Source organism: Triturus cristatus, chromosome 6, assembly GCF_964204655.1.
Source record: "Triturus cristatus chromosome 6, aTriCri1.1, whole genome shotgun sequence".
Classification (NCBI taxonomy): domain Eukaryota; kingdom Metazoa; phylum Chordata; class Amphibia; order Caudata; family Salamandridae; genus Triturus; species Triturus cristatus.
Window position 1 is genome coordinate 1,050,378,911 of NC_140589.1, and position 19,784 is coordinate 1,050,398,694.

A 19,784-nucleotide genomic window follows, 5' to 3' on the forward strand; every position below is an offset into this window, starting at 1 on the left:
TGAATGTCTTTCACGGTCCGGGGTTGGGGCCAGTCGAGGATCGCCTGTACCTTTCTTTCTGCCATAACCTGACCAGATGGTGTAAGCATTACCCCCAGGAACTCTACCGTGGTCACATGAAACTCACATTTGGAGATTTTACAGTAGAGTTGATGATCCTGAAGGGCCTGTAAAACTCTTCCTACGTGGTCTCGGTGTTCCTCTTCGGTGGTGGAGTAAACCAGGATATCGCCGATATAAACGACCACGAACCTATCCAGAAATGGCCGTAGGACATCGTTCAGGAAGAATTGAAATGCGGCCGGGGCGTTGCACAGCCCGAAGGGCATGACCAAGTATTCGAACAGCCCATACCGCGTCTTGAAGGCCGTCTTCCACTCGTCGCCTTCTCTCATGCGAACCAGGTGATATGCCCCGCGCAGGTCTAATTTGGTGTACACCACCGCCGTCTTTACCTGTTCCAGAAGGACCGGAATCAAGGGCAAGGGGTATTGGTTTTTAACGGTGATGGCATTCAAGGCTCTATAATCAATGCAACACCGCAAATCCCCGTTGGCCTTGGGGATAAAGAAAAGGGGGGACGCCGCTGGAGATCGGGAAGGGCGGATGAACCCTAAGTTCAGATACTTGTCGAGATATTCCCGGAGATGGAGATTTTCAGGAGTGGTAAGCGCATAGATCCTCCCACACGGGATTTCAGTGCCTGGGACCAGATCGATGCGGCAATCGTAATCCCGATGTGGGGGAAGTTCTTCCGCCTTACTGTCACTGAATACTACCGCATATTTCTCATAGCATTCTGGTAGGGTCACGTCCTTTTCTGCCGCCGTGGCCACATGGAAACCCGCGGCCAATGTTTCCGATGGTCGTGTGGGGTAGCGGTTGCACCTCTCCTGACAGTAGTGGGATTGCAGGATTAATGTCTTGTGGGTCCATTGTATGGTGGGTTCATGCTTCTGGAGCCAGGGGAGACCCAGGATCACTCCGTAGTGTGGGGCATGAATGACTTGGAAAGACAGCATTTCGTGGTGGTACCCACCATAGATAACTTCATATTCCTGGGTCATGTAGCTGATGGGTCCGGACTTCAATTCCTTGCCGTCAACGGCATATACTCTTTCGGGGGTGGTTTTCCGAATGAGTTGCAACTGTAGGCGTTGAGCTTCTTGGTAGTCAATAAAACACCCGGTGGCGCCGGAATCAATCATGGCCTGTGTTTGTTTTCTTCGATCGTCCGTCAGGATATCTACTTCAATGAAGAAATGCTTTACTTCGACGGCGTTCTGGCTGTTAACTGAAGGGATCAGATACGTGCTTGATGGCTCCCCTTCGTGAACCTTCAAGCTTTGAAGTTTTCTGGATCTTTTCCGGTTGTTACAGCGGCCATCTGTCCTGGTCGCGGACGCCCATACCGAGGTCGTACGGGACATTCGCGGAGAAAGTGCCCCTTTTTGCTGCAATAGAGACAGAGGCCTTGTTTCCTTCTTTGGTCTTTCTCGCTCAGAGTGAGGGAGGCCCGCACGGCTCCGATTTCCATAGGCTCAGGTTTGCCAGCCGACGAGTCCATCGACGGACCGCGATCTGATTGTAACGAACCTCTGTCCTTTCTCCGGTGATCCCCTTTCCGTTCTTGGAGGCGATGGTCCAGCCGTAAGGTCAACTCGATGAGGGCAGAGCATGTGGAGGGTTGAGGGTCAATCTGGGCCAGGACGTCTTTCAGCTCCTCCTTCAGACCTTGGTAGAAGACGCCGGCTTGTTTGGATTCTGGCCAGTCTGTCTCGGCCACCAACCGCCGGAAATGGTTCAGGTAAGTAAGCAAGTCGGTATTACCCTGGCGTAGTACCAATAAGTCCCTGTCTGCCGCGAAGGACTCGGTCCTTCTATCAAAGGTTTTCTCGAATTCGGTTCGGAAGGCGTTCCAGTCGTATAATAACGGGTCGTCCCTTCTCACCAACGGCACTGCCCACTGTGCTGCTTCTCCCGCCAAATAAGAGATCACAAACGCCACTCGCGCTTGATTCGTGTTGAACAGCTTTGGTTTACAATTAAAATGAAGCAGGGCCTGGGTTATGAACACCTGTATCTTTTTGTTATCCCCATAAAACCTTTCAGGGGAGGCCAACAGGATTTGGGCGGGCATCTCCACAACTACTGGGACTGGTGGAGGGCGCGTGGTGTCCCCTGCATCGAAGGGATTCCTTTGCATCCTGTCTACCCTAGCCTGGAGAGCTGCGCTCTCAGTACGTGAGGCCGTGAGTTCTGCTTGAACAAGGGCCAGGGCTGCCATGACGTCTTCCAGGGTGGTCATTCTCACACCAGCACAACCGGGAGGAGCGAATTCGTGGGCTGGTTATTCTGTCACGCTCCGTCTTCCGGTGCTCCTCGGAGTTGTACTGATGCTGAATGGGGTCCACCTCTCGACCTCCCCAAGTCCGGAATATAGAATAACACAGACTGGTGAGGTGGTCGAGCGAGGGAAGGAAAGGGTAGGGACAGCAGGGAAGGAGATCTGAAACGAGAAAACACCTCAGGTTTATCAGGAGAGAGGACACAAGGGGGGATACTGGTACCGCCCAATATTCTAAGGAACTGTAACTGGTAGGGTCACTCAGAGCTCTTCGACCCCCTCTCTGGAACCCTCTTCTGCACAGAACGAAAAGAGAATAAACTAAACAGTGGGCACTGTTTCCTATCACAGTGGTGAGTCCGATTATGCCAAACACTACAAACAAAACTGGGCATGAAGTAGTGAAACAATGTCTCCCGTCAAGGAGTCTTACGGTTTTGTAGTACTGAGGTGCCGGTAGTATGGCCTTGCCGGTGTAGCGGTCGTGGAGAACACTGCCACGGTAACGTGATGCCTTCAACCAGCACCCCCAGTAGCTTTAGCGCTCCTCTGCACGAGGCTCCGCCAAGGAGTCTCTCCAACAGAGGAGCGGACAAGGAAGGTGTCGACAAACAGCACCACAAGCGGCTTTAGCGCTCCTCTGCACGAGGCTCCGCCAAGGAGTCTCTCCAACGGAGGAGCGGACAAGGTAGGTGCCGACAAACAGCACCACTGGTGGCTTTAGCGCTCCTCTGCACGAGGCTCCGCCAAGGAGTCTCTCCAACAGAGGAGCGGACAAGGAAGGTGCCGACAAACAGCACCACACGAGGCTTTAGCGCTCCTCTGCACGAGGCTCCGCCAAGGAGTCTCTCCAACAGAGGAGCGGATAAGGAAGGTGGCGATAAACAGCACCACAAGAGGCTTTAGCGCTCCTCTGCACGAGGCTCTGCCAAGGAGTCTCTCCAACAGAGGAGCGGACAAGGAAGGTGCCGATAAACAGCACCACAAGAGGCTTTAGCGCTCCTCTGCACGAGGCTCCGCCAAGGAGTCTCTCCAACAGAGGAGCGGACAAGGAAGGTGCCGATAAACAGCACCACAAGAGGCTTTAGCGCTCCTCTGCACGAGGCTCCGCCAAGGAGTCTCACCAACAGAGGAGCGGACACGGAAGATGCCGGGATGGAACAAGGGCTGCTCTGCGTCTGCTACTCACGTCCCGCGTCGAGAAGCGCTGCAGCTGGTCATCGGGTCGGAACGAGTCAACGGTTCGCCAGGACTGGACGTCGAAAAGAAAATAACCAGCGTCTGTTTGCTCTTCCGGCTCACAGATAAGGGATTCGGCGCACAGCATACGCGTCACGTTTAGACGCGTCGCGCGCTGGGCCTCATGGGAATTGTAGTTTTCTCTGAATCGGGACAGTCAGTGATTACCGGGTGCTCGGCCTGACATAGTGGCCGCGACTGGAAACAGCCCAAAATGCAACATGGACACACAACATTTTCACATTGAAAACTGACCCTTTTTTGCAAAGTGCCTAGCTGTATATTTTGAACCCTAGCTCTGCCGACACCTAGGGAAACATAGCAAACCTATACATTTTTGCAAAGTAGACACCCAGGGGAATCCAGGATGGGGTGACTTGTCTGGCTCTCACCAGGTCCTGTTATCCAGAATCCCTTGCAAACCTCAAACTTTGTAAAAAAAAAATAATAATAATTCTTCACATTTCTGTGGTAGAAGGTTCTGGAATCTGCATGGATCCACAAAATTCCACACACCCCGCAGTCCAAAGTCTTCTGAGAAAGATTATACCTCACTTGTGTGGGTGGATCAAGGGCCTGTGACTGGGAAGAACCCAAAACATAGGGACTAAGGGTATAGCACTGAGAATTCTATGAGCTACATTTTTTTAAAAATAAGTTTTTAGCCAAATCTGCATTGGACACCCACACAAGTGAGGTATCATTTTACTTGGTAGACTGAGGGGAACGCTGTGGGGTAGGACATTTTTGCCGGACAGTGATTCCACACAAAAATATGTGGAAAATGTGTTTTTTTCAGCTAAATTTGAGGTTTGCAGGGGATTCTGGCTAGGAACACGTTGGGGCATCCACGCAAACCATACCTCGCTGGACTCCCCCGGGTGTCTAGTTTTCAGAAATGTGTAGGTTTGGTAGTTTCCCAAGATGGCCTCCGATCCCAGGGCCAAAAACCTAGGTGACCCCCCTTGCATAACCAGGTTGTTTTGTGATAGGTAATTTTGATGTAATTTCGATATCTCCTCAATACCCACCAAGGGTCATATTGGGGGCTACTGCCTCCGTCTGCCCCCGGGGGGGGCAGAAAGACTGGGATTTCTCTTGGGGGGGTATTGTCATGCACATTTTGAGCATCCCCCACCCCTACATGAATGCAAAAATAATCCCTAGTTTCTAGTGGGCTTTCTCGCCCCCCCCCCGGAGGGCAGATTGGGGTCTACTGCCCCATCTGCTCCCCAGGGGGGCATCAAGACTGAATGTAGCCAATTTTCTGGGGGGGGGGAAGCAAAGGCCCTTGGCCAAGGGGCCGCTGACCCCTCCCTGGTGTCTAGTGGGTGGATCCCTCCTGGGGCGATCCTGAAGCAGGGATCAACTGGGGAGGGGTACCAATGGAAAGGGGAGATTCTCCCCTTTCCAATGATACCTCTCCCGTCTTTCTAGGTGGTCGGGAGGCTGAGATAACCCAATAGCACATGGAAAGTGAAACTGAAATGAGCCTAAAGGCTCATTTCAGTTTCGGTTTCTATAAAATGACGACAGCACAAAGAGGGCGCTGATCGTCATTTCACAGAAACTAGGGGGGGGCCTCAGGAACTGGGGTAGCTCTTCCCCAGCTCCCGAGGATTTTGGGGAGAAAAATAAATCCCTCTGCTGCCTGCATGCAGCATAGCACATTCTCACACTTTAAAGCAACATCCTCGGCTTTAGTGTTTTCCGTGAATTGCAGCTCTCTGATGCGCATTTGATAAACACCTTCTGTCTTTTAGAATGCCTTTCTAGGGGAAACAGAAAACGAATTCCAAAAGAGAGGCATGTCATCTGTAACAGACTGTTTTACTGTGCCATTTATGTTTCCTATTTAAGATGTATGTTGCTCTGACCTGTGAGTATATCCAAGTAATTCTTGTATACTATGAATATATTTGGAACCTTAAACCCTGCATTTGTGTAGCATGTCTCTTGATTGGCTTGCCCCACATGCTGATTATCTTTTTTGATATATCCCTGGCAGTTTCAAAGGTCAGTCCTACTCTAACAAACACCACCTGCTTTAAAACCATAAAAATTTTCACACAGTGATCACATAGGAGACAAGTCAGTTACATCTGTCATCTGAATGGTGCATTTTTATTTCTTTGTTTGTGTCACCTAAAGTAGATCTAGAAATTGTCAATGATTCATGCACAGCTGGACCTCAATAGTGTCAACAACTGTCGCTTGATCGGGAAGCATCTTCAAAGCCCTGGCAGTGGGAGCGGTGTCTGGACGTTGTATTGAAAGCAGTAACTGCTTGGGTAAGGGGTCTAGTCATGAAGACATGGGAGCTTTAATTTGCCCTTTGGGTGTGGTAAAGACCTTTGGCTTACGTTCAATGATGTACAAGTTTCAGACTGTTCACTCCACCTGCTCATACTTTGCAAAGTGATGCTTAGGAGTCTGTGCCTTGCTAGGCTAACACTTTTGTTAGCACTTTCTAAATTCTCCCTATCCTGCTTGCAGCTCGTTAATAATATAGTTTCAAATTCAGCCATTGATGGATCTCACAAACCTCATAAAAGGTAGTTTACATCTGCGTTTGTGTAAGCCAAGAGTTTTATTACTGCTTTACTCCCCAAATGTTAATGTGTTACGTTCCTTTTTTTGTTAAAAAAATATTCCAGCAGTAGCCTAAGTAATAAAATAAAATCCAAGAAGCAAGAAAAGGATGCCATACTACAGGCTGTTACTAAGTGTCTCTATGGAGGTGAAAAGGGACCTCTGTTGGTCACAAGGTTCTGCACCCTTACTTATGCAACTGCTAGGATATTTGTTAACAAAAAAAAAACTAAAACATTATTATTTGCAACGCCATTAGCTCAAACTTTCAGTAATGCGAGACCTTTGCATTGCAAATGCTTGTTTCTAAAAGCTAGCACCTTGTTGTAATGCGTCCTTAGGGGCTTAATGACAGAACGTTCCCTTGGGACACACTGAAGAGCGGCCCTCAACTTCTTAGAGGGTGATTGAACCAGCCATGTCTATTAGATGGCCCTGTCCTAGAGGGGCGCATCAAGAGGGTGTTAAGAGCCCCAGTAATTAGCTCGAAGGCAAAGATCAAACCATCATTATCCACATCAGTGGCCAAGCAAAGATCAAACTCATTTGTGTTCATAATCAGCAACCTCCAGAGTACACACATAGGGTTGATTCCTGACTGTCTAATACAAACACCATTCGGCCTAACAGGGACAATATTTGCTACACAGTTAGGGGCTTTGGGGGCAATCATAAAAAAAATCATAGATAACACAATTGTAATATGGTCTCTTACTGCAGTTTGTTTGACCCTAATATTTTAAACTAAATGGTTAGCAGTGCAGCTAACTAAATGATCAATTGTGGAATATGCACCTTTTTCAACAAAGGTATGGATCTGTAAGTTTCATTAAATAGTATGATCATCCAGCAGCAGAAGATCGTATTTGTGCATCAAAGTGTTTAATACCTTTCCATATGCACTTTGTAGGAAATGTGGGACACCTTCCACGCCTAGTTGGTAAAGCCACACACCCATCTTGCTGGGTAGCTACATCTTTGGACATTGAAATCACCAGCTGTAAGACCTGTTATCCTTAGGGCGTTCCACCCGTAAACGTTTTGCCTGCTTACCTCCTCTTTTAGCTGGTTCTTTTTATTGGCCTTAGGACTCTGAGCACTTTACTACTGGTGACCAGTGCTAAAAATACATTTGCTTCTCCCCTAAACATGGTAACATTGGTGGTGACAGGGCTGGGGTGGGAGAGGGAGTGAAAAGAACAAAAAACGAGTGATTGGACTGAGCACCAGGGCTCTGCTCATAGACATGGACTGGGAGCCTGGGCATGTTCACCCAGGCTGTGATTTAGCCTGGTTGGAGAACATGCAAAGTGTGCATGAATGTTTAGCCGCCCCAGACAGATTGCCAAACATTCATGCGCACTTACAGAGTGCCCACCTCCCCTCCCCTTGCTCTGGGAGCAGAGCAGCCTCTTCCCGCCCGGTCCCACAAAGCTGACGCAGCAGGAAAGAATAAAATGATAATAACAACGAGTTATTATCATTTTATTTTTCCTTTATTTACACTGCTGAGAAGCAGTGGGGTGGTGCTCCTCTGCCTTAGCGGAGGAGGCGCCACAGCATATTTAATTTACTAGTATAGTGTTATACCATATACCAAGGGTCTTTAACCTAAGTGCTACTAGTGGGCCTGCAGCACTGATTGTGCCACTCACACAAGTAGCCTTTCAAACCTGTCTCATTGCAGGGCCTGTGTGTGCAGTTTACTGTCACTTCGAGTTTGCATTTACAACTACATGCCAAGCCTCAAACTCCCCTTTTATTAAACATAAGTCACCCCAAAGGAAGGCACTAGGAAGCTCATAGGGCAGGGGACTGTGAAAGTAAAAGTTAGGACATTGTAGGATAGTGGGTTTCTATTGCAGTAACCCCTCACTTTTTGCCAGATTTCTGATGCACTTTGACTTAGTGTGCCCTGGGTCCCTGCAAATCAGGTTCCCAGGGCCTGTGTTCTTACCCTATCCTGTACCATTGTTTTCACATTTGGCACAACTCTGGCCTACCTGTAAGTCCCTTGTAAGCGGTACCTATGGTACCAAGGACATGGTAACCAGGGAAAGGCCTCTGACAGTTGCAGCATTTATTATGCCACCCCCCAGAGACATCTTACCACAAACATGCACCACTGCCATTGCAGCCTGTGTGTTGTGGTGCAGCTAAAAGTGAAGAGTCGACATGGCACACATCCCTGTGTGCCATGCCTGCCCAGCACTGCATGAGGCCTAGGTAAGTCACCCTTAAGGCAGGGTGCCCTATACCTCATATGAGGGCCTATCTGCATAAGCAGATAGGTTCCTATAATATCTAAGGCCATTCTTAGATATTAAAAGAGCCCAGTAAAGCCATCCTGAGTATATGGTCTAGGAACTGGTCATTACCAGTTTCCTAGCATCATAAAGGCTTTATTGAATCCTGGGATGTTTGGTATCAAACATCTCAGAATAACAAACCTTCACTAATTCCAGTGACAGATATATTATCCCATGCCCCCAGGGGTCCATTCAGGTTTGAACCCCTGAAACAAACCAACCGCTGGTGGGTTTCTTGCTGGTCACCACCAGCCTGCCACAAAAAGACAGGTTTCTGGATGCCTGGGGTGGAAGCTTTTGCTCCCTCGGCCCAGAATCAAAGCCTTTCCTGGGCTGAGGTGTTCAGGTCCGGAAGAGCTATCTGTGGCAGGGGAGCTTCAAAGGTCTTTCCGCCTTTGCAACACAACTCCCAGCCTCTCCTGCTATCAGGAGCAGGCTCCCTTCCTGTCTCACCCCGTTTTGGCGAGAAGACAGGTGGGAAATTCAGGACACCCCAGAAGGTGTGCCCACCTCTGCCAACCCCACCCCTCAGGTGGGGGAGGCGAGGTGAAACCCACTCCTCAGTTCCCACCATCTAGCTGATGGGCGGGGATCCCCCAATCAGAGTTAGAGAATGTGCTCACTCCCCCAAGTGGGGTGAGCACACCAAGGATGTAGTCACCCTAAGGTCAGTAGCCCATTGGCTACTACCTCGAGACCCCTAAAACACCACCCAAATACATTATTTAGAGGGCACCCAGAGCCCAGAAGTTAGTTCCTGACTACCTAAGATGATTGGCAGAGAAGACGATGCTGCAGACGAGGAACACGGTGACAACTGCCTTGGCCCCAGCCCTACTGGCCTGCCTGCTCCTCCCACGAAACCTGCAGCAGGACGACCTCCATTCGAAGAGCAGCGAACTCCACAAATCCCAGGAGGACTGATTATCTTTGAAAAAGACCCAGACACCCACAGACAGCGCCTCTGTCTACAAAATAAGCTCCAAGAGCCTGAAAACCATGAGAAACTCACCTTCCTGACAGACCTCTGCACCTGACGCACACGGCCCGAGTCCAGGTGGCCTACCAAACCAGAGGAGGTTCCACAGTGGCCCTGAGCTCGAATCAGTTGAGGGGTGACAACTCCAAGCCCTGGTGACGACGCCTGCAGCCTCAAAGCCGGGACCTTCCTCCACCGTGACCAGACTGGTAAGCGCATTCTCAGTGTCGAAAGGCACCCTGCAGTCTACGACCCTCCATCCTGGTGACCAGATCCCGAAGACTTCCTGGACTGAGCTTGCATCCGAAATCCAAAGACGACAACCCCCTTAGGATTGCATTGGGCTCCTGACACGTCTAGGCACCCTGCACCCGGCTGCCCCTGTGCCACTGGTGAGGTAGTCTTGGTGCTACCTTGGGACCCCTTTTGCCCTCACCCTAACCCTAGGAGCCTGTCTCCCAAACCTGAGTGGCCTGTCTGTTAGCGGCCCCCAACCGAGGTCCCCCCTAGCCCCACTGGCTAACCTTGGCACCCTGCACTCTGCACCCGGCTGACCTAGAGCTGCTGGCGGTGCACCTGGAGTGCTAACCTGAACCTTGCTTCTTCCCTCCAAAATCAGTTACCAAAACCATTTATTTACCTGCAAACTTACCACTGCTTTTTCCTCCATAGGATTGCATGGTGAGTTTTTCTCTGAAAAATGTTCTAAGTGCTGATTCTGGCTTGTATTGCAACAAAATAACTTAGTGTCAGCAAATGAGTTACCCTGCTTACTGATGCAAAACAATGCCTAAACTGTGTTATTAGTTTGTTTTGCCCTAAGCTAGAAAAGTTACTAACAAGTAACTAGAAAGTAATCTAAATTAATTACAAGTATTGTAAAGAGTTTACAATACCATTTCCCTACCGCAAAGTAACTTGTATGCTCCTACAAAACCAGTACACACTGTATCCTGAAAATTATTATTGTATTGAAAGTATCACCTACCTGCTACTAAGTAAATCTTGGTTCTAGTAAAAAAAATAACAAAGTAACAACTTTTTATACAAACAATTGGTCTGGATTAAGTCTTTGAGTGTGTGACATCATTTAATGCCTGAGTGTGTACAACAAATGCTTAACACTACCCTCTGATAAGCCCGACTGCTCAACTACACTACCACAGAAGAAAGTAAGGTATTATCTACTTTAGCCTCTGCTATACCTCTAGGGATCCACTGGACTCTGTGCACACTAAGCCTTACTTTGTTATAGTATATGCAGAGCCAGCTTCCTACATACATGTACTTTTAAGTTTGCATGTCCTGGTAGAGACAAACAGCTAAACTAGTTTTCACTACCTTGCCGCCTACTCCTCTCATAGGCTAGCAGTGTGGAATTCCATAATACACCTTTAAGCTGTAATTCCTGATCAGAAAGGAGTTGCTGCATCATGTTTTATATCTATGGAATGGTAATGATAAATCCTCTTTAATGGTCAAATTGGATTTAACTCTACTATTTTAGAAATACCACTTTTAGAAAGTGGGCATTTCGGTGCTCTTACTACTCTGTGTGCCTGCAACGTCTCCAATACACATCTCGGGTGGGTGACCGCTAAACTTTATGCATCCTCTTTGGACAGCTACAAACGCAGGAAGGGTAGGTGTGACATAGACCTCATCAGCATACTGATAGGCTCTTCCTGGGCAGGAAGAGGGGGGGGGTGTTGATACTTACACCTGAATAGGCAGTGTCCTGTTTCTCACACAAAGGGCTCATTACCCCTTACTGATAATCTGGAGCATGGTTCTTCAAAGTCAGTCCTGGAGGGCCGGGTCCCTGCCAGATTTTTATCATATCCGCATTTAGATAAATGTAGTTAGCTTAAAAATTTGGCATGGATCCAGCCATCCAGGACTGACTTTGGTGAACTCTGGTCTGGAGCCAGGGCTGGGGAAAAATGGCCTGTGTGCACGTCAAAGGCCCTTCTCTGAAGCCAACCCCACTTCAAAGGCACAACTGGGTATAAGTACTGGGGCTTTGACCCTACCAAGACAGTACACTACTGGTCCTGTGAAGAACTCTGCCAGGAGTAAAGACTGCTGTGCTACAAGGATTGCCACTCTGCTTGACTGCTGCTCTGGAAGACCTGTTTTTGTGCTTTGCTGTGCTGCCTGCTGATCTCTGCCTTGCTGAGGACAAGGACTGAACTCATCTCACTTGATTTCCCTCAAACCTGCAACAGCACCTGGACTCTGCCATCTGTAAGTCCTGCCCTACCAAGTGGTGCCAATCCAGTCCTGGGCCCTTGAAAGGTAATTTCTGCTGTGCTGAGCCATGGAAACTGATACATCAACGACTTTGCGCTGATCAGAACCGACAAATGGCCCTTCAACACTGATACGGCTGCTGCTTGACTACATCACTTCAACATACTGTGCCCGCTTGACGAGAGCTTGCACTTTCTGCTGAAAAATGGAGAGATGGTCCTCCATCAGTCTCTGGCAGAAGGTGCAGTAGAGAAGAGAGGAAGGGTATGGCATAAACCTTGCAAGCAATCTGCAGAACCCAGCTGTCTGATTTGATTGCCTGCCAACCTGCGAAGAATCATTGGATCCAGCCCCCCACAGGGTGGCTGTCATCGGCGATAACCGCAAAGACGCTGACGCTGCATTCCGTGTGAGAACAATCGCAAGGAGGGAGATGCCGCGCTGCTCTTCATCATCCTGTCCTACCTGTTTGCCACTCACCCATTTGCCCTCAGGGTGAAGCCCCATCAAGGCCCGTAGAGGTCCCGCGGCCCACGCTGCTCCCGGACTCCCAGCGGCCCCCCGTAGCTTGCAGCTGCAGCTGCGGGCGGCGGAGAGAGGAGAACGAATGCGAGTCAGGGACTGGAGGCAGTGAGAGGCATTGAGGCGTTGCGCCTGTGTTTTTGGCGGCCCGCTCTGTACCCGCTCTGTGCAGTACTTCCCAGCCGAGGGCACTGACCTCTCCAATGCCGCTCCGCCACCTCCCTCATGCGGCCCAGTACGTTATAGTGACTTGTACCGGTCGCGGTTGGTGACTGCGGGTGCTACTGTGGGTGGCTGTCATCCGCTAAAGGCATGCTAAAGGGGTTTTGCAGGTGGAGATGCAGTGGGTGGCAGTGGACTCAGCAATCCATTGACCTTTGCTTCAGTGGCGGTGGGCACCACGGCCTCAACTGCAAAACTGTTGGGTTCCTTGCTGAGGCTGGCAGAATGGACCAGCTCTACCAAATCCATGAAAGGACTGGTAAAATTGGTGCGGATAGCCCAGAGAGCCTTAAGTAGCACTGCTCTCCTTGAATCTCTCTAAATTGGAATCAGCCTTGTCCCTAATCAGGCGAGTCCCATCGAAGGGAAAGTCCACAGGGGAGGATTGGACATCGCCTGAGACCCCAGCTGATTGCAGCCAAGCATGGCAGTCAGTGGTAACACTGGTGCCAATAGCTTGTTCGGTGGAATTGGTGATGTCCAAACCACACTGAATCATGAATTTTGCTGCATTCTAACTGCAGGAAAGTGTATCAGCTTCTAATGGTAATCCCCACTTTTTGCTTGATGTGATGCTGTTTTTCACTAGTCTGACTGGGATCCTGCTAATCAGGACCCCAGTCTATCTGGTTTCTCCTTAAACTGTTGTGTTCAGTATCTAGGTACATACCAGATTGGATACTGGGGTACCCTTGTCAGTCCCTAGTATGTGGTACACCTGTACCCAGGGCATAGGTACCCCAGAGGTCCCCCATGGGCTGAAGCATGTATTATGCCACCCATGGGAGACCATTCAAAATGAAACTACAGGCCTGCCATAGCAACCTGTGTAAGTTGGTGCTTGCACCACTTACTAAAGATATAGGTTTACTATATCTAAGGGTCACTGCACTTAAAACCTATGTCACCCCTACAGCAAACCTTTATAATCCTGAGGGCAGAATGCTTGGTTCTAAGTGAGAGGGTACCCCTGCATGAGCAGGACACTCCATACAGCCTATGGAGTACATTCTCCCGGGTTGTCAGTGATGCAGCCCTATACTATATAGAGGGGCACCGCGTAATTACGTGGTGACCATCTCAAAACTGGCTGCAACGTATCCTATCATGTTTGGTATCAAACATGTTGGAATCATACCCTCACACCTTAAATGGTGTGGGAGATAGGATTCCAAGCATATGGAAGAGCCCTCCGTTAGGCTCTCAGTGTTCCCGATACCAGCCTTCTTGACCCGGACAGCACGAAATAGTTGCTGCCAACCAGAGACACATTTCTGCCCTCCTGCTGCTGAGCCAAGCTCGAGCAGATGAAGGTGGAACAATAGGCATCGCAGAAATAACACTCAATAATTTATTGTCCAGTCTGTACTTTGCTTTATAAAAGTAAGAGTACATTTATTAAACACACACTACTCAATACTATGCAACAATTTACAAATATACATAAGCTGTTGGAATTACTTTGTGACATTGCCTAACATCTCCACCCCTCCCGCAGGGGGTGTGGGGTCTAGTACCACCACTCCCATGTATGCACATCATCTTGCCCCCTAATGCAGTGGGTTGACACAACCTGGAGCGAGGGCTTGCCAGCTGGCACCATCCCAGTGGCGACCCACCCCATCATCTCAACAAGCATTAAAATAGGTACACCTGCCCAGGGGACACATAACCCTGACTGAGCATCTCATACTATCCATACAGTATACACCTCTACATCTTAGTGGCTAACAGTCTGGGTTGTTCTTCCCCTAACGCAGTATCAAGAATACATGTTTTGGCATCACTTTAAATGAGGTGCTTATCATAGCTGATAACAGTTGTAATGCATTGCAATTAAAGCCCCTAAAAGGCCTCACAGTTAGAATCACAGGATTAAGCATATACAGCTCGACACCCTAGCAGGGATGTCTGGCAACCTAACCCCACTTCGCTTATGACTCCACATTTTTGCACGTGTGACTTACAGTCCCTCTAAAAAAGAAATAACATGGGTAAATGCATTTCTGGTGCAATTACACCTCTTCACCTCCAGGAGATGCCCTTCTCCAGACATCCCAATCACAGGCTTCCACATCTCACACCTTGGTGCAAGTCTTAGGGAACCCCCAGCTGAAGAGCAAAAGTTCCAGCCACAAAATGATGTTGATGCCTAGCTGAGCCCTTGAAGGGTTATTCTGTGCAATTCCCCAGAGACTTATTGAGGGACTTTCCATTTGTGTGCTGGGGGCAGACTGCGTCGCTTCTGCAGCTCCCCTGCACCTTGTCACACCTTTGGCGGTGACCCCGTCCTCCTGGGGCCACCGCAAACCGAGGAAAAGCTGTTTTCCCTTGCAGGCCGGTCCGGGCCTGTAAGGCATTATGGGGCACTTCCTTCCTTCCCCACACATATGATAGCAGCAGCTCCCCCGCTGCGCACGGAGAGCCGCGCTGTGGGCTTCTGGCCGCATCTTGGCTTCGGTGGAGGGTCCGGTCCCACCCGGACCCCCAGGTTAGTGATGCAGCTCGGGGAGCCCACCCCCGGCTGCTCCAGCTTATTTTCGGGGGACCCTGGCACCTCCTATCTTCTTTGGGGCCCCGGTCCCACCAGGGCACCCAGTCTGGCCTCCTCGGTGGAGAGCCGCTCGGGGACCCCACCCCCGGCAGCTCCCGCCGGCTCCCCAACTGGCCAGCACCCTCGCATGCTGTCACGGGAGCCGGCACTCCGGTTCTGGTGTGCCTGCTCTGGCGGGCAAACACGAGGCTCCATCCTCACTTCATCGGGTCTTCGGGGGAGTGCAACTGCACTCCCCCTGCCTTCCCGCTACCGCCCACCTCGCCTTCACTTCGGGGCCCAGGGATGGGGTCCCGGGCCCCCAGGGACGTCTTCGCGCGGAGTGCGATAGCGCTCCCCGGCTTTGCTTCTGGGTGTCCTGCCCGGATCTGGGGCCCCAGGGACATTTTTGCGGGGGCGCAATGGTGCTCCCCACCCCCCATTGTTGCCGGGCCCAGGGTGGGCTCCTGGCACCCTGGTTGGGCACCTTCACGGGGAGCGCGACAGGCGCTCCCCAACTTTCGTCTTCGTGGGGGGGGCGTGATGGCGCTCCCCTGCCTCCATTCCCGGCGGGGGCCAAGGTGGGCTCCTGGCACCCCATGGGGCACGCTCCCCGACTTATCCTTTGCTGAGGGCAGCCCCCGGGACCTGACCCACCCCGGGGGCATTTTCTGGACCGGCGGTGGAGCCCCCACGCTTCGTCTTTGGTCAGCCAAAGGTCTCCTACCTTCTGAGGGGCATATCTCAGCCCCCAGGGGACCGATCTTCCTGATTTTGGCCTCTTCTTGCTCCTGGTGGCGCTCCACCGCCACTGGGAGCACTTTCTTCTGCCCTCTTGGGCGCCAGGAGGGTGAATGCAGCAGGGAGCGGTCTTCACTGGCTCGCTGCGCCAGCCTTTCGCCTGGCTCTCTTCCTGGGCCTCTCTTCTCCTTGCGCAGAGGCCCAGGCTTCTGGTTCCTTCTCCTGGTCTCCCTTTTTGGCGCAAGTCAGTGTCCTGGACCAGTCTGGAGGTTCTTCCTTTCAGCTGTCCATGGTGCCAGGCTCCAGCACCAGTCATCCTCCGCAGACCACACCCCAGAGAGAGCTCCTCTTCCTGTGCAAACTCTCTTAAAGAATTTGGAGGAGCTGGCAGGAAGTCTCTGTTTGCCCTATCAACCAGTGACACATCACTTCTCTGCCCCTGCTCCCTCCTTCCTCCTTCCTGCCCAGACCTCTGGGTTAGTTCAAAATGGCGTCGTCCAGGGGTCTCATGCCACATGGTCTCTGAAAGCCCCTTCTCCCTTCGCTACCTTCTCTCCAGAGCAGCTTGGTGCTTGGCACCAGGTGAAAGCTGCTGATAGATTAACCTGTAGCTTCACCCACCTTCTCTTCTTGGAGAGGAGGCCTTCACCCCTGGAATGCTTGCCGTGCAGGGCTAGGCCTCGGATGCTACAGCTTGGGGAAGAAGGTCATTAATCCAGCCTGGCAGGGTCAGCCCCAGCCAGGCCCTGGTTATGAGCTGACTCAGAAAAATATGACATTTCTGGATGACCCAAAAGCAGTACAAATATGACTTTGGACTCTGCAGAATACTTCTTCTCACATAATGTTACAGTGGACTTTAGTGTGTGTCTGGAATTTGTACCCCCTAGGAAAGTGAAACTAGCCCATCTGCTCCCCATCCTCATATGAGAATGATGGAATGAAAACAGTAAAGCACACTGACTTTCCCTCAAATGTTTCGTCCCATTGTAGAAAGCCTATTCCATGTCACCACCCAGCTCTGCCAGGAATCTCCCCTGCGCAGCCCTTACACTTGTGCACACGCATGTACACACATGTCTGCATGTAACCAGCCCGGAGCCCCTTACTCTGGTGGCAGCGCAGCGGTCTACTCGCGCCAGGAGGACACCGGTAAAATACACCTGCAGTCTCTTTCATCATGAATTCATAGTTGGTGAGTCCCAACTTATGAGGCTCTCCCATAGTAAAACCTCAACAAATAGGTGTTCAAAAAGTGAAAAATCCGGGTGGCTCAGATGGTAAGAACCACCTTCTAACATCTATTTACTGTGATTTATTTGCTATAATATTTAGTGCTTTGTGTATATCGCCATGTGGGAGATAATGTAACTTACTAGAGAGTAATATATAATAAGTACATATTTTTATAACTACCTTGTGTGGTTCTCTTTAATTTAATCTATCATATAAGGTTGCATTCTGGTAAAACAGCTGCTTTACACTCCTTCAGGACTAAGTCTAAAGGCTGCTCTCCGCAGCTACCACTTAGAGAGCTTTCTGTGGTTGTCTTAAGACCTCTTAAATCACCATAAGGGTTGTCTGGACTGGAGCAAGGCACCCACTTACATTAGTGGACACCATATACCAGGCCAGCTTCTAACACCGTCCATCTAGGATAGCCTGAACAAGGACAGGTTGGAGATCTTCAAGGATACAATGGATGACTTGTGCCACTGTGTCCAAAAGGGTGTGGGCATAGCATTCCAGGAGGCATCTGGTGTTTACTGATCGGAAAGCTAGGCTGGAGGAAGAAAAAAGTATTGTCCAAAATGTTTCCAACTGTTTAGACTCCCTATCAGGGGGAGTAGTAGGAAGAGTGCTCGGGTTAAACCTGATTGTGGATGCCTGCACCCCTAAACATTCAGAGGAAGGATGCTGAGAGAGGAATGCAGGGTCGTTGGGAGTAGGACAATGGTGTGTCATAATGTGTCTGTTGAATGATTGATTGATTGATTGATTGATTGATTGATTGATTGATTGATTGATTGATTGATTGATTGACTGACTGATTGACTGGAGGGCTGGAGGTTTGTCCCAAGCCCCCAATAAGTTTCCATTAGTGCTTCATTAAATGGAGCTCTGAAAATGTCTGACCCGCCTGGAGAACTTCTGTCAATACGTTACTTTTGACCGCCAAGTTAGAGAAATGGAGGTCAAGTACGTCAACCACCCTACGCGTTACCTTGGTGTAGGAAATGGATTCCTCCTCTGAGGCTGGTCCAGGGAGTGAGAGAAAGACTTTTTCAGAGGAGTTATAGAGACTGTTAGCCTCCTGCAAGTCATTATACTAATTGTTGTCTTGGTAGGGCCAGGCGAACCGATCACCCATGTTGTTATCAATGTCCGAGTTTGTGTCGGACAGATCAACTATCCGTGGGCGCAACTGTTATCAAAATCAAACTGCACTGACTCAGAATTGGACAGGACTATGGGTTCCGCCTGATCCGATGTCGCATGTACCCAAGTGCCGGAGGAGGGTCGGAATCGGAGATGGAGGCATTGTGAAGGGCTCGGAAGGTCCTACTGACGCTGATAGAGAACCTGCCGGCAGTACTCCAGATAGAAGGCCTCTCTGCTCTTTGGTGCCTTGGTGCCTGAAGGTGCACCAGAAGGAGTGTGCAAGGATCAGAAGAGTTGGAGCATGGCTGCGTGGAACTCTTCGATCTGTTGTGGAGTGGCTAACGGCCCTGGAAACTCAGGTTATGCCAGAACAAGTTGCCGGATCAGCTCTGAAGTTGGGTGACTCCAGGAGCGAGATTGAAAGCCATGGCACCACCCCCATGCCTGCTCAGGCGAATGCAAGTGTCAAGAGGGTACTGAGTTCTCCATTAACTTACTGTGTTTCTTTTTGGACTTACGAGAGGATTTGGAACGTAATGAAGACCAACCTCTGAAGCAGCTTGGTTGACTTCTGGAGCGGCAAAAGAACTGGTACTGAACCTTGAACTTGGACTACGGTCTCAGCGAAGAGTCTTCTTATGCTTGCTGATGTAAAGTTTCACTTTGCGGTGCCAGATAGCATTCGGGTTCATCAACTCCTGGTCACTGCAGGCCTTTGAGTCGTGACTCGATCCCAGACACCACAGGCACACCTAATGGGGATCTAATTTAAACACCTGACAATAGGTCCTGGCTTGCATGATCCCTTCCATGAAGTCACATAATTCCCACCCTTGCTCTTGTTTCCCGCTCCACTCTCAGTGGATTCTCCTTCTTTGTCAGTCCCACTAATGAATCCCTTCCCGACCCAATACAGCCTGGGTGACCCCGTGAATGGCAGAGAGGTTACAGGTAACTTTCCTTTTGGGTTTATTAGAGCCTTCAAGTATACGGCCAGAGCCATGTCCTTTCATCTCTTACTCCTTCACTCTCTCTTCACTTAACATAACACCGCCCCCCCAGCCAACTTTCTTCCAGAGTACTACCTTAGCAGCCAACTATAGTGTCTAACTTAATGATGTAATAATCCTATTCCTTGGATTAATCCGTAGACTCACTACCATGGTGTCTGCCTCACCCCGGTTAGACACCATGTAGTGTTTACTGCGGGCTTATTCAGGGCTTTATGTGGGATGAAAAACCTGGGGGATCTCTCAAAGGGGCGTGGCCAATGTAATTGAAGGCATGGCTTAACAACACTAAGCTAAAAATCTGTACTTAGCATGGTGTGCCACCCGACTTGTATTTTGCTGTTTCTGTCATTGCATCCAGATATATGATACAACAAACATCATACCTACAACAAGTCAGGACTATTGGCTTTATCAATGGTTGTTAGTTGTATAAAGTAAATAAGCTGCAACTATGACTTGTATATAATATTGAAAAAGCTTCCACTTAAAGCCCTGGTGACACCACGAAAATGTTGCAGAAGGGAAATCCTGAGCGAAAGTGACTTTCTTTAAATGATTTCCCTTCCCCTACAATGCTCTCCTGGCATGGCGTCATGCTGTAACTTCTCCACTAGTGAAAACTGAGAAGTGAGCAGTGTGAGCACATCGTTTT